Raw genomic sequence first — 15,554 nt, forward strand, 5'->3', positions numbered from 1 at the left:
GTGGTTCAAGGCCATCACAGCCCTAAATTGTCCCCCGACCATCGTGGACTCCGCCAAATCACTGGGCATATTTCTTGACTGCAACCTGAACATGCGTGACCACATTAATTCAATGGCCAAGGCAGCCAGATTCCACCTGAGCTACCTCTGGAAACTAAAACCCTTCATCGATGCTCCAGATTTGAAAATGGCAGTCCAAGCTCTAGTCATATCCAGACTGGAATTTGGATGCTCCACCCTCACAGTCCTACCCAAGCGCTCCTTGGCACTGCTAAAAGCCTGTCTCAACGCGGCTGCCAGACTACTCACCGGCACCAGGAAATTCGATCACATCTCTCCACATCTGAAAGCCCTAAACTGGCTCCCTCTAGAGGCCAGAATACAGTTGAAACTGGCGTGCATTACACACAAGGCCTTATACGCAAACTCCCCTGCATACCTCTCACAGAAGCTTGTGCTATCGGGAGGAAACAGGAAATCTCGCTCCACTAACAGTCTCCTGCTCCGACCCGCCCACTTTCGTAAAAAAAGAACCTACAATAGGGCATTCACCGGGGCAGCACCAAGAATTTGGAACTCCTTCCCGCCCGTTATCAGAAGAATCCCCACTCTTGCTCGCTTCAAGAAGGAAGCCAAAACCTTCCTCATGGGTAAATTCCTGTACTAAGTCCTCCTCTCAGCAGATATGACTTGCTGCTTGATTCCATGACTATTGCGTCTTCCGCAACCCTATAACCGGACTCCATCGAGACCCAAGGGGGCCACGGTCTCTGCCAACCCTAGCTTGAATTTTAGCTCTCATGTGTGCTCCCTTTGCCCCCATGCTCCCTCATCCCCCACCTATATGTTATATTTCTTTGCTTTTGATACTTTACTGTTTGCACTGTTTCTCTATGATGTTTTTTTCCTGTTAACCATGTAACGCGCTCTGATACCCTCATGGGTCATGTTCGCGCTCTATAAAACACTAAAATAAATAAATAAATAAATAAACATTGGCACCCAAGTTAGTGGAGAAGTTGGTAAGTACACATAATTTGTATGCTTTCCTGCATGTCTCATTCACCCATTGATGAATAGTGGTAAAGTTAAGTGTGGCTCACATTAACTTTTTGCTAAAATTTGCCATGCCCCGATGCAAATGAGAGAAATGCTGTGGCAATAGAGTTGACACTATCTGTGCACCAGTGCTATCTGTTACACTTAGCGGGCCACACAAGTGTCGGTGTCCCTTTAGGTGATACAAGTGAGTCCCAGGGAAGCACTGAGCTGATGCAAATGCTTGTACCCCATCTAGACAACTCATTTGATGAAAAAATAGGTAGTGCAGATCAGGTCCAGAGGTGCTTCCTACACCACAATATTTTTTCAGGTACAGGCCAATCAAACAAAGTCAAACTGTCAAAAGTCAAGTTGGCAAATTACAACCACTTCAGTTCCCCTGAAGCGAAACCCCCTACTGCTAAGCTAAAGCTGAGGGCAAAGTTGGGGAAATTCATAAGCAGCAGGTGTTAGTAAATATAGGGGCATATTTACAAGGGGATATCGCCACCAGAAAGTCACTTTTTGAGACGTTCTGGTGGTGATATCCCCTTCTCTTTATTTACAAAGCAGGGTTAAGCCACTTATTGTGGCTTAACACCACATTGTAAATAAAAACCCTTTTCACTCTTCACTTAGTGTGAAGGGGCATGCAATGGGTGTTGCAGCAGGTGTTCTGCCACGACAGCCATTGCTTTTTGAGGCTGTCTTATATATACAAGGCTGGGGCAGCACTTACAACTAAGGCCAGGTAATACCTGGTCTTAGACTGGCGATACAAGGAGAAAGTATTCATTTCTCCTCGTTTTCTGCTCTTTCCATGTGTGCTGCACTCTGCAGCACACATAGAATGATCCATTCAACTTTCAAGATTGTTTATTTGCATGAAAGTGTCCCTTTCTGCCCATAAACAATCACTCTTGCAGCCCAAGCACGCTTGCAACATGTCACAAGGGTGCATGTTCTGGCTTTATTAGCGCCAGCGCTAGGGGAAACACAGGAGTGAACTGTATGTTTGTAAATATGGCGCATCCCTGCATTTTTCAAAATGGCAGAGCGCAGTTACTAATTATTGTCGTAACACTGAGCTCAGACATTTTGTTGTAACTATCCCCCACAGTATCTCAAATAGAACCATATACAGGTCTCAATCAGCACAAGAAGAAAGGTGCTTGCTTGAGAAATTAATTGTATTAGAAGGAATAAAGGAAACATTTGGTATTACAAGTGGAGAAGGGACATCCACCCACAAGTGTGGAAAGAAGCAAGCCTGACTGTCTAACACCAGAATACACAGGCAAATCATGGAATTCACCTGAAAGATATACTCATGCAGTTCACACGGAGAAGGAATCAATCAAAACAAAGCATTCCTGTAACAGTGGATGTCAGCCCACTTCTTATGAGTGATAGGTTGCAAACTTTTCCATCACTGTGGCCTTTTTAGATATCACTCAAGAAGGATCCTTCTTCATTGGCTCCCTTTTCACGTAGTGCTCAGATTCACTGTCCAAATCCTAAAAATGTGACAGCAACAACCTTCTAACAATAAAAATGCAATTAACAAGAACACTGTAACTCTTGGCATCTGAAATGAGAAAAAAACTGCATAGCAAGCAGAAATACATAGGGCCTCATTTATGAAAAGTGACGCATTGCTGTGAGAAAATAGTGATGCATCACTTTTTATTGCTCCCCCCCTTGTGACACCAATGATGCGTCATATTTACAGTATGACGTATCATGTCGCAAGGAGTTACAGATAGGTCAGTATTTCTGACGTATCTGTAGGCGCAAAAATTACACATTGCTGGAGTGTGTCACAAAAGTGACGTAACTCGAGCAATGGGTCATTACACATGGGCAAGTCCCATGTTAAATGTGCCTGCGTCAGTCTTACGCCTGCCATGAGGCAGGTGTAAGATATTGATGCATTTGCGTCCTAGAAGTGTCGCAGTGATCATAGATTTCACTGCATCACTCCTACGACCCTTTCTTGCGTCGGAACGCCCACCCTGCATACATCATACCTGGCGCAGGTATAATTTGGCGCAGGGGTTTACATCTACCTAGATGCGTCACTTTATAAATATGGCGCACTATGGTGCATTTTTTACACCGCTGGTGCATCACAAAAAGTGACGCAAGGGCTCATAAATAAGGCCCATAATTTCATTTAAAATGGAGTCTTTCAACTGAAGCCTACAATGTCTCCGGTTAAGTTAACGTAAACATACTCTAACTATGATCAACTGTTATGTAAAGCTCATTAATTATAATCAGTCTAAATATAAAATCATATGTGTATATAGGTCAGCATTGATGATATGTTTTATATATTAACTGTACTGGGGTGAATGTATGACATTGTTCTACATTCTGTCCATCAATTGTTGCTTTTGCATTTGTCACCTCGAGTGGGACGGGTATGCTCAGACGGGAGTCCCGTGCTCTCCATGCCACTGGAATCAAGCTATCCTGGCTGAAGAGGGGTGAAACCCCGAAACCGGTCCTAGGATGCTTGTTTCCAGTCCAGGGAGGACCTGGCTTGGCAGTTCGGGTTGGACTGTTCCCATGAGGCACAGGGTCAAGACTGATTTGCATATGGCTGGGTTCAACCTAGAAGGGCATGGTGAGCAAAACAACGATGGATTCAGGCCCAGATCTCTGTACTGGGGTGAATGTATGACATTGTTCTACATTCTGTCCATCAATTGTTGTTTTTGCATTTGTCACCCCGAGTGGGACGGGTATGCTCAGACGTGAGTCCCGTGCTCTCCATGCCACTGGAATCAAGCTATCCTGGCTGAAGAGGGGTGAAACCCTGAAACCGGTCCTAGGATGCTTGTTTCCAGTCCAGGGATGACCTGGCTTAGCAGTTCGGGCTGGACTGTTCCCATGAGGCACAGAGTCAAGACTGATTTGCATGTGGCTGGGTTCAACCTGGAAGGGCATGGTGAGCAAAAAAAACGATGGATTTAGGCCCAGATCACTGTACTGGGGTGTATGTATGACATTGTTCTACATTCTGTCCATCAATTGTTGTTTTTGCATTTATATATTAACATGTCATTAAATGCGAATGAAAAGTAGCGACACTGCATCACCAATTTCCCCAACAATTTCCATTGCACAAAACATTAACCATTTCCTTTGATGCCAGTTCGGAAACCAGTAGTTGACTGCCTACATCTAGATCTCTCAGTTTCCTTTAACTCAGCATGAAAACTGCCTCTCTTCTATTTCTATTTCCATGCACTTTCTTTTTATCCCTTGCTCTCAGCTGTCTGTTCTCCTCATTTCTATTCTAAACCCTTCTTTCCTTTCATCAGCTAGAATCCCTTTATGACCAAGAACAAACAACTCACACAAACTGCAGCAATCTGTAAAGGTCTAACTATAGCGCCCAAAAGCCCACTACCAATTTCACTAAGCCATTTGCCTACAGCAGAAAATCCTTTTCAAGTTGCTTCCCAGGAGCCTGTGGCTTTCAACTCTTTCAGATCTTTAGATAGACTTATGAAATTCTTCACATACTTGTTGATATGTTCTTATCTGGCACATAAGTGCACTATTGTTGGACAGGGGCCTCTGAATGTACAAAGGAGATTATAACTCAAAAAGATGTCACCAAGTGCCTGTGAAGCACTGTGTATAGCTTTGCAAGGAAACCCAATTCCCCGGTCACCTAATTTATCTACATGCACACTTTGGGGAACACTAATGCTAAATAGCAGCTGTCAACCCTTATTGCAAGAAGTTTGAGATCTGCATTCTTTCAACACACATAAACTCCAGGAATTACAGGATTATTTCCTGAAAATATCTGACTTGTACATCCTAAGACCTCAAATCTAAGCAGGCACATACTTCTCAACCCATCATCTGAGAATTTCAAACGTTTCCTTTCTCCTTGTGAAACATAACTTTCATTGCTACTCCGAATCTAAACTCAATTTTGGTTGTACTCTTTTCTCCACACTTCCTTTTATTTATCCTTTCCATTTGATTTGATTTGATTTTCCTTGCCAGCATCGTTGCAGGGACTCCAAGTCCCAGAGACCTTCACTCCCTGGAGGGAGGAGCCAACAACAACCTCGCGCTCAAAACGCGCTCCTGTTATCCGCGGCGCGGTACGCGCCTTTGATTTGCCTTGCCAGCATCGTTGCAGGGACCCCAAGTCCCAGAGACCTTCACTCCCTGGAGGGAGGAGCCAACAACAACCTCGCGCTCAAAACGCGCTCCTGTTATCCGCGGCGCGGGACGCGCCTTTGATTTGCCTTGCCAGCATCATTGCAGGGACTCCAAGTCCCAGAGACCTTCACTCCCTGGAGGGAGGAGCCAACAACAACCTCTCGCTCAAAACGTGCTCCTGTAATCCGCGGCGCGGGACGCGCCTTTGATTTGCCTTGCCAGCATCGTTGCAGGGACTCCCAGTCCCAGAGACCTTCACTCCCTGGAGGGAGGAGCCAACAACAACCTCGCGGTCAAAACGCGCTTCTGTTATCCGCGGCGCGGGACGCCCGCGGGCCACGCCCGGGCTTCGCCTGGGCCAAGGGCGGGCCCGTCCTTGCCCGTCACTGTCTGGAGGTGGCTGGGCTGGGCCCACGCTCTCACTTCTGCATGCCAGTAAGTTGCAGATATGTTAGAGGTATTGTGACTATAAGATCACCTTGTTAAAAACATTGAGAGACAAATGAAAGCTCCTCTGAATTTCTAAGGGGCTTAAGGAACATTAATCAAACTGTATTGTCATCTTGTTTTTGTATCCTTGGCCTGCCGCATATTTTTGGTGTCATAATGGGAAAGCGGAAAATCATGGATGGGCCTAGGGGTGGAAATGGCTCTAATATCTCTGTGGGGAAGACAAAAAAGGCCAGAAAGACCCCTAAAAATGCTGCTGACAACTGTGTTATGGATCGGATAGATACTCTTGTGAGAGAATGTGAGGATCTCTTGACAGATAAACCCTCTGTTCCCTTTTCAATAGTAGCCAATATAAAAACTGGCCCAACAACTATTATACCATCAATGTTTAAAAAATCTTCATGTAACTCTGATGAGCAATCAGCTAAGTCTTTGGGCCACAAACAACTTGTAGTTACTGCCCCGGATCTACAGGCTGATCCTTTAAGTCCAACCACGAGCTAATCAGTCATTCAAATACCCTGTTCTAACAGGTTTGAAATCTTAGCAGATCTTTCCACTATTACTCCGGTGGAAATCATGGCTCCCACTTTGTCTCCTCAAATCCATCTGAATGGGAACTGTTCCTGCAAATGTCCTGATAATAACCTGATTAAAATTGTCCAGTCCCTTAAGGCTGAAGTCGAATCTCTAAAAAATATGATTATAGGACCTAACTCTTTAGATAGGTCTTTCCCACTGGTTTGTCATCCAAATCAGCATCCTACCACCTCACAGTGCCCTCCTAGTATAATATCGAGTACTGGTAAAGAGAGTGAAGGGCTAGGAATGGTACAGGTCAACGCGCCTCATTGCGTGCACAAAAACAAACGTAATGTTTATAAGATACCTCAAGTTTCCTGTTTTAACAATCCCTCTGAGAATTATTCTCAAGCCAACAAACATTCTATGCTCAAGAGCACTATATCATTACCTGACTCCCAAACTTATCCAAAACCACGGGTTCCAACGATTTCCCTACCCTTTCTTAACCATAGGGACCAATCGAAAGCAGTGCATACTGTCTTTATGATTAATGTTCCCAAACTTAATTCCACCTTTTGTGTCGAGAGTAAAGATTTGTTAGTGAATAAGTCTATCCACTGGTTAAGACATGTTAGAGGTTGCCGCTCCATCATACAGGAGGATATGTTAAGAGCAAGCAGGTGTCCATCTGCAAAGGGGGTGTTTGACAACATTGAACTAACTCTGTCAAACGTAGATCTGACGGATAATTTGATTGCGCTATAGTATCGTACGTCTTCCCCAGAGTCGTCCTCAATACAGATCAGGCGTTGTCCACCTATAGTTGAGAAAAGAGTTGTTTCCCTACAAGAATTTTTAGTGTGTGACCCTCCCTCACCATTGACTCAAATTGACTGACTACCTAATACCCCTGTTCAGTTTGCAAGGCAGAATGTACATTTTCATCAGGACAAAGCTTTCTCGCCCAGTCCCTCTCATTTCCTTTTGTATCGGACACCACACATGGCTAGTTTTCGAAACCATAGTACAGCACCTACTGCTGATTTAGGCAGAAGGGGATGTGAAGGTCCCATTTTTAATTCTCATCTTCCAAAGAACTCATCCTTGGACTTTACATCACCAGGGGGACTCACCCCACGCGTCACTTCCTCGGCTTCCTTAAATACAGCTCAGGTAGGTCAGAAAATCTTAGGCTATGACCAACCAAAAACCAATTCTATGATATCTATAATGGATATAGCTATTGACGTGGTGGCTATTAAATCTGAGAAGTGTAATACCCCCCTTAAGATACTCTCCTGGAATATCGCAGGGCTCAAGAACAAATTATCACTGGCCCATTGGAGCAGTTTAGTTGACGATCACCATCTTTGTATCTTCCAAGAAACTTGGAGTCTGATTCCACTCCATAAGTCAGGTTACACCACCTTTTTCACTCCAGCAGTTCATGCTGGTAAGGTGCGCCCATCTGGCGGGTTGATCGTGTGGGTCAGTATTGATCTAGGGTGGATAGTAAAACAAAATATAGTTCCATCCCAAGACATTTTGTGGCTCACAATAAAAGGGCCAAAGGGAGGGGAAACCCTCGAACTCTTTAATGTCTACGTAAGAGGGATAACTGGGGGCAAAATTTCGCCTACTCTCTCACTCCTTGTGGAAAAATTAAGCAGCTGCCACTCACCTGCGAAAATTATGGTAGCAGGAGATCTCAATTGTACTTTCGAACCTCTAGGTTCGGATGATCTTTTGGGGACAGCAGACGAAGATCTCCAATGGGGAATACCTCCCTTAGACTTAGTCCCATCAAGAAGTGGACCCAGGTGGCTATTCAAATCAATGCACTTATTTTAGAATTTGGCTTGAGGGCACTGAATGGCAGAGTTCCATCTGACCCTCTAGGAGCTCATACTTATAATAGATTAGGATCCACTTCATGTATTGATTATATCCTAGTGGACCTCCGCCTTTGGACGGCATCTATTGACATGGTAATTGGCTCCACAGTGGATAGTGACCATAACTTTCTGTCCTGCTGCTTGCAGAATTCTTGGTTACGGCCCGAGCAAGCCCTAAGTACTGATCCTACTCTAGTCACCAAAGATGTTGTCCCCTCTAATTCCGGTAGGTTCTTGAAGTGGATGAAGGTTATAGGGCAAGATTTTAAAATTCATTCTATCTCTGAAATTTTGATGATCAGAACCAAGGAACTGGAGGCAGTTGCAAAAGACCCATTAGTAACATCCAAAGCAACTCTTATTTACGATGCAACCATCAGTCAGATGAGTTTGCACTTTCAGTCTGGGCAACCTTCCAATCGCAAATATAAAAAGGGACTTAATCCCTGGTTCACTAAGGACTATCGACTAAAGAGGAAAGCTTTATCCCTCGCCCTAAAAAGGAAAACTCTTTCCAAAATTAGCGAAGCCAGGAAAGAATATAATGCAATCATTAAAAAAGCAAAACGCAATTGGGAGGACTCACACTGGCAGGCACTTAAAGATGCTTGCAACCCAAGGGACTCTACAACTTTTTGGAATTTTATTAATGCTGCTGACTCTAAAGGCACTGTCCCAATACCCAATCATATTACTAGTTTAGAATGGCATGCCCACTTCTCTAGACTATACTCATGTCAGGATCCCTCGGATAACCAGCAGATTCCAGAGAGTGTATACCATTCACACTCTGTTGATGAGGCCATATCTTTTAATACCACAGAAATTGTAGATGCAATTAATTGCATCGTTCCTGCCAAAGCCGCAGGACCGGATGGCATTCCGGGGGATTTACTGCGACTAGATCCAGTTAGATGGGCTAATTACATCTTGCTCTTGCTTAACTCAATTGCAAAGGGCGCACCGGTCCCAGACTCCTGGAAAGGAGCCGAAGTAGTTCCTATATATAAAAAAGGGGATAGGGAGGACCCTGCCAATTACAGGCCCATTAGCCTGATAGATGTCATCCAAAAGGTGGTTTTCAGGGTTCTCCTACACAGGATTCAGGACTGGATAGATGATGGTAACATCATCTCCCAATACCAAGCAGGGTTCAGAAGGAATACCGGGACTATTGACCAGGTGTTTCGGTTGCTCCTCCTCTACTGGAAAGTGGTAGTGATTGGTGGGGGCAGCTTATACCTTGCCTTCATCGACCTCAAGACCGTGTTCGATCTGGTACCCAGGGGGAATTTGTGGTCAGTTTTGGCAGAAATGGGCATCCCGTCACAAGTTTTGAACCTACTGATCTCCTTACACAAGGACAATTATGCATGTGTAAGATGGGGCGCCCAGGGCCAAGTTACTGATAGGATCATCATCAGTAGGGGGGTCCGCCAAGGGTGCGTCATGGCTCCCACCCTATTCTCATTGTATGTGAATGGGGTGGTTGACTTTCTGGGGAATGATCCTGGCGACGCACCCACCTTGGCTGGCGAAAAAATCGCGACCCTCCTATTTGCCGATGATACATTGCTTATTTCCAAAACTCCAGCTGGTCTGCAGAAGTTATTAGACCGATTCCATCTTTTTTGCACAACCCGTGGTCTCAAGATAAAAACTGCAAAAATGAAGTTTATGGCTCTTAATTCTTGTAAACATCTTAGAACTAGCCCTATTTTAGATGGAACTCAGCTAGAGAGAGTCAAAACCTTTGACTATTTGGGGGTTCGACTCTCTGATAAGATGAATTGGAGATATCATCTGGACAAAATGTTATAAATCACAAGCGTGTGGCAGGAGCTATCAGGAAAGCACAAAGCTTATCACTAAGTAAACCGGTCGCTCCTGCCCTGGCAGTTTATGAGAGCAAAGCAGTGAGCTCGGCCCTATATGGTGCGGAGCTCTGGGGCTTTGACAATACAGATGATATTTCTAAGTCCGAACATAAATTTTACAGAGAGTTAGTTTCACTCCCCATTAGTACTCCCCTGAGACCAATTTTATATGATATGGGTAGGCGCTCTTTTAGTGATATCGCCAGGTCCCGTCCCCTGTTCTTTTGGGCACGTCTCCGCCGGACAAAGGAGCTTTCTGGGTATGCAGCCGCACTTTCAGAGGTATTGTCATTGGATATGGGCAACAAAGTCAAATGGTTGGCGAACCTTAAGAAATTGCTAACTGATCTAGGGCTGTCCGGGGCATGGGCAAGACCGATCCCTCCCCCAAAAGAGGATCTTAAATTGCTTTACTGGAACTGGGTAGCAGAGCGGGAACTGAGAACCCTCCATTTTGGGAAATTAACTGAGGAGTATTTTTCCCACAAACAATACAGCTGTTTCGAACCATAAATGGACTTTATCCAAGTGCCAAGAGATAGAACCTTGTACATTCAATTTAGATTAGGTTCTTTACCCCTAAACTCGTTCACAGCTAAATGGAATCCACCAAAATCCCCTCTACAATCATGCCCATGCTGCCCTGCTCCGGAGGAAAGCATTGCCCATTTCCTTTTTGCTTGCCCTGCATATAAAGTGGCAAGGACTAGATGGTTAAAACCAGTCTGCAGAAACCTTGGGACAACAAAGCATCTAGCCGCCTTCCGAATTCTAAAAACAGATGGCACTCCATCACTGGTTTGTGGGGTGGCCAAGTTCTTAGGCTGTACATGGAATATGCGTAAAAAAATACTAAAAAAAATACAACAATTTAGGAAAGATGGACATTTTCAAAACATTAGCCCTTCCATATAAGGAGAGATGCAGCCGATTAATTCTCTCCAAGATTTTATCTGAGGAAGCAAGTATCGACTCTACATTAATACCCGTAATGTTTTGAATGTGAGATGAAACAATTACACCCAAATACATAGCTTCTGTGGCCACGCCCACCCCTAAGTCCACTGGATACCCAGCTTCTGAATGTAGTACTTGAGTCTTCCCCAAGTTCAGTTTATAACCGGATACTATTCCAAAATCTCCAGTGATAGTCTCAATCCTAGACATAGCACTGCTCATATCTGATGACAATACAGCAAGATCGTCAGCATATGCTAGAACTTTAACTGAGTATAGGCCTGAAATTACTGGTAAAATAACCGGGTCCGACTCTAGCCTTGCAATGAGAGGATCAATAAACAGAGCAAACAGGAGCGGTGAACAGGGGCAGCCCTGACGAGTTCCTCTACAGATCGAAAAAGTCTGTGTCTCCTCCCCTCCTAATCGAACCCTTGCTCTCGGGGTTAAATACGTTGACTGTATTGCTCTTATATATCTGCTAGGAAACGACTTCCATTTCATTACGGCCCATAGAAACTCCCAAGAGACCCTGTCGAATGCTTTTTCAGCATCCAACAGGGCCACCCCCACGGAGGCATTTGTTGCCTGAGCCCAGTCAAATATCGTAATAAGTCGCCTAACATGATCCGTGGTCCCCCTCCCAGCTATAAACCCATGTTGTTGTAATGAAACAAGGGGGCTAATCACGTCTCCCAGTCTCGTTGCCAAACACTTCGAATAGATCTTATTATCGGCATTAATTAACGAGATCGGTCTATACGAGGAGAGCTCCTGAGGATCCTTTCCCTTTTTTTTAAAAACTACTATTATAGTTTATGACCAGGAGGCCGGAGGAATCCCAACAAATGCTGATTGAAAGACTAAAGTCATTATCCTCTCTAGTTCCCTCTTAAATTTTACATAAAACTCCAGGGGGATCGAATCTGATCCCATAGCCTTCCCTACTGCTAATGACCTCATTGCCTTTTCAATCTCTTCTGCAGACAGCTCCTCCGTTAAGGCCCTTTTATCCTGTTCCTTTACCCCCACACAGGCCAGTCCTGCTAAGTACCTCTCAGCACTTGCGACTGATTCGGATGTATATAATTTTTCATAGTATTTTTTAAAAGCATCCTGGACCAGGGAAGGAGTCTCCACCGTATTTCCCTCAAGATCCTTAATCTTGTCAATCCTAGAGTCCACCTCCCTTTGACGCAATCTATTGGCAAGCACCTTACCCACCTTTTCCCCGTACTCATAAAACTCTCTCCTATGTATTTGATAGCTAGCAGCCGCCACATCTGCATATCCCTGATAGATTTTCGCCCGACAGGCTGCCACCTCTGCTTGAACCTCCTTTACCCCCCCACCGGTCTTTATCTCTTGCACCAATTTTTGCTCCAGCCGAGAAAGAGTCCCTAAGTCGTCTAAAACCTTTAGGCGCTCTATCTTGCGCTTCCTTGCAGCAAATCTTAAAGTCTCCCCTCTTATCCCTGCCTTCAGTGCATCCCATACAATATCTATCCTTGCCGTCCCTATATTCATCTGTACAAATTCGGGGATCCATTTTGCCATCCAACTACAATAATCCTCGCTAAGCAGGAGCTTTCTATCAAATGTCCATTTTTTAGACCTGACCATTAAGCCCGAGAATTCGAACTCCAAGATTACCGGATTGTGATCTGATATAATTTTGGGAAGGATCCTAATTGAAGCCCTCGATAAAACATCGCCTGAAACCAAAAAGTAATCAAGCCGTGCCATTTTCGCATGTGGGGCAGAGAAATACGTAAAGCCATCCTGCCCAGCGTTAAGTTCTGCCCATACATCATATAACCCTTGATCCTGGACAAGCGCCTGCAGACTCCTAAATCCTCGCGGCTTCCTGCCAGTATACACCTTGGCTACCCTTAAATTCACCTGTGAAGGGAGATGAATATTTAAGTCGCCACATATAATCATAGGATGTGGAAAAGAAGATAGTTCTGTATTTATCAATTGAAAAACGTCTGGGTCATCCGTGTTTGGAGCATATACAGAGCATAGTGTAATGACTTGCTGCGAAACCAACGCCTCTATCATTACCCAGCGTCCCAAATTATCAACTTTATACTTCTTTATTTTAATTAATCCTTTTTTAGCAAGAACCGCGACACCCTTAACATTAACCATCTGCGTAGTACACGCCAATAGCTCAAGCCCTAAAGAGCTGAGCCATGCCCTATTTGCCCATGCAATATGTGTCTCCTGCAGGAATAAAAGATCCCATGAACTTGAGCATATAATTCTGGACAGAACCCTCCTTTTCCCGGGATCATTCAGCCCACAGATATTAAGTGAGCAGCAGATTAGTTTCCTCATCCCACATCCTTATCAATTCCATTGCCCAAAAAGGCACGACCATTACACAATCTACCCCAACCAAGCAAACTAGCAAAAATGTTTTGTCTTACATGGCATATAATACCTAATACTTCCAGCATGATTAGTACAATTGATACAGCAAACCTCCTTTCACATAATAACACTGTTTTTAATCTTGACATATGTAAACCTATACATTTTAACTGAAACGGTCTGATAAAGACTATACAAGATAATAATTATGCGTACTGCTGAACCTGTTAACACCACCCCCCACCCCCCCCCCCCTCCCCAACAACCCATACCCCCCCTCCATCCCCCCTCCACCCACCACCCCTCAAACCACCCATACGGAGCATTGGGAATTCCTTCCCTTAGTGATGACAAAGCTCAGTGCCCAACCACCACCTCCCAACTGCCACCTTCATCATGAAAAAAAAAAACAGAGAAGCAGCCCATTTTCCAACCAGCCACCCAAAGCCCTGTAGCCCTAAAATAAAGAGGAAGAGCTCTATGTCCCCCATCCTTTCCGGCTACCTATAGCCTATAGCCCCTCCATGCTATACTAGTAACCCTAAAGATAATACCTCACACAATATCTGGTGGGATACAGCCATGAGAGCCATAAGAATTATCCCCCTATCCAATTTCCAGTTTCTTACATTGACTGAAGATACTCTTTCGCTTTTATCTCTGAAGTAAAAAACTGGCTCTGGCCAGCCTTCACAATCTTTAATTTAGCCGGATTCTGCAGGAACACCTGAGCACCCTTAGCCTGGAACTCTGGAATAAGCTGCCTGAGCCTCCATCGCAACCCCACCGTCTCCTGACAGAAATCCGGGCGAACAAAGAACTCGCACCCCTTAGCACTTCGCTTTTTGTTTGGCCGGGCTAAATCATAGAGCTCCTCTCTCGCTCTAAAATTACAAAGTGAGATCAAAATAGCCCTAGGAAATTCCGAGCTCTGACCCCTTTTTTGCACAAACGGAAATCTATGCGCCCTTTGGACTTCCTTTTGCCAATCCCAGTGTCCCAATTCCGGGTATGCCTCTGAGAATAGCCCCACCATAAACCGTAGCGGGTCCGCTCCCTCTTTCCCCTCCGGTACACCCAAAACTCTTAGATTATTTCGTCTAGACCTATTTTCAAGGTCGGTTATTTTCCAATGGAGCTCATCCCTATACATCTTAAGTGAGCCTGTAGTCTCCTTCTGAGCACATAGTTCGTCTTCCAGTGTGGAAATCCTTGTTTCGGCCTCATCCATCCTTGTGACCACCTCAGAACAAGTTTTAGCCACCCGTCTTATGGTGTTCTGCAATCGCTTACATGCATTTTGAGTGCGTAAAAGTCCAGCCTGTGTCTCTGCTCTGTGAGTCATAATCAAATCATAAATAGTGGCAAGCGTGATCTCCTCTGGAGCTGGTACCGGTACCGGTACTGGTGCTACGTCGGGGCTGCTTCGCGCTGATCGATCCTGCAGGGCAATACCAGCCGATATGGCAGAGGCGGAGGCAGCATAATTAGGAGAGTTCTGTTCGTCCCAGGCAGAAGAGGTCACCGACCGCCCCCCTGCCTCTCCCCTAGGTGCTTGATCACATTGTCCCGAAACATCCACAGACAATTACAAGTGATCTAGATGTTCTAGATGTTTCACCTCGCCCCCCATACTGCCCCCCTCAAGCCAGTCCCACACCACACTATCTACAGAGCACCTATCAGATAATGAGAAAAAGTCCTCAGCTATCGAGACCTTATCCGGCAGATCTTGTAACTCTCTTGTTGCCTCTCCACTCCCACATTTATTATTCAGTTCCAAAGCAGAGAGACCGGGCATATCCAGCCCACCTGAGGCCCCTACAATGCTCTGCCCCTGTTGCTGTCGTTGTTCCAGAACAATTTCATCCTCCAAGATGACCTGCTCGGTAGCTCCACCTCCTAGAACTACATCAACCAGAATCCCCTTCTCCACGTTTGACAAACCCTGGCTTACCGGCATTTTCTGTATTTTCTGTACAGCTCGCGTTCCGCCCTGGGCCAAGTCATGGGTAATCCCCTCCCCAGTATTGCTTGACATACTGGTAGCGATCCCCTCATCTCGCGGTTTATTTATCTTAAACATTGCCGGTATCGCTGGGGTGATGTATGCTGCATCCTTCTCCACTACCACGGGAGCAGTAATTCCGGACTGAGGAGGCAGGGGAGGCTGCAGAGGCTGCAGAGGCTGCCGCGTGTTCCCCTCATCATGCCGATTAAATTTATTAATTTT

Source organism: Triturus cristatus, chromosome 8, assembly GCF_964204655.1.
Source record: "Triturus cristatus chromosome 8, aTriCri1.1, whole genome shotgun sequence".
Classification (NCBI taxonomy): domain Eukaryota; kingdom Metazoa; phylum Chordata; class Amphibia; order Caudata; family Salamandridae; genus Triturus; species Triturus cristatus.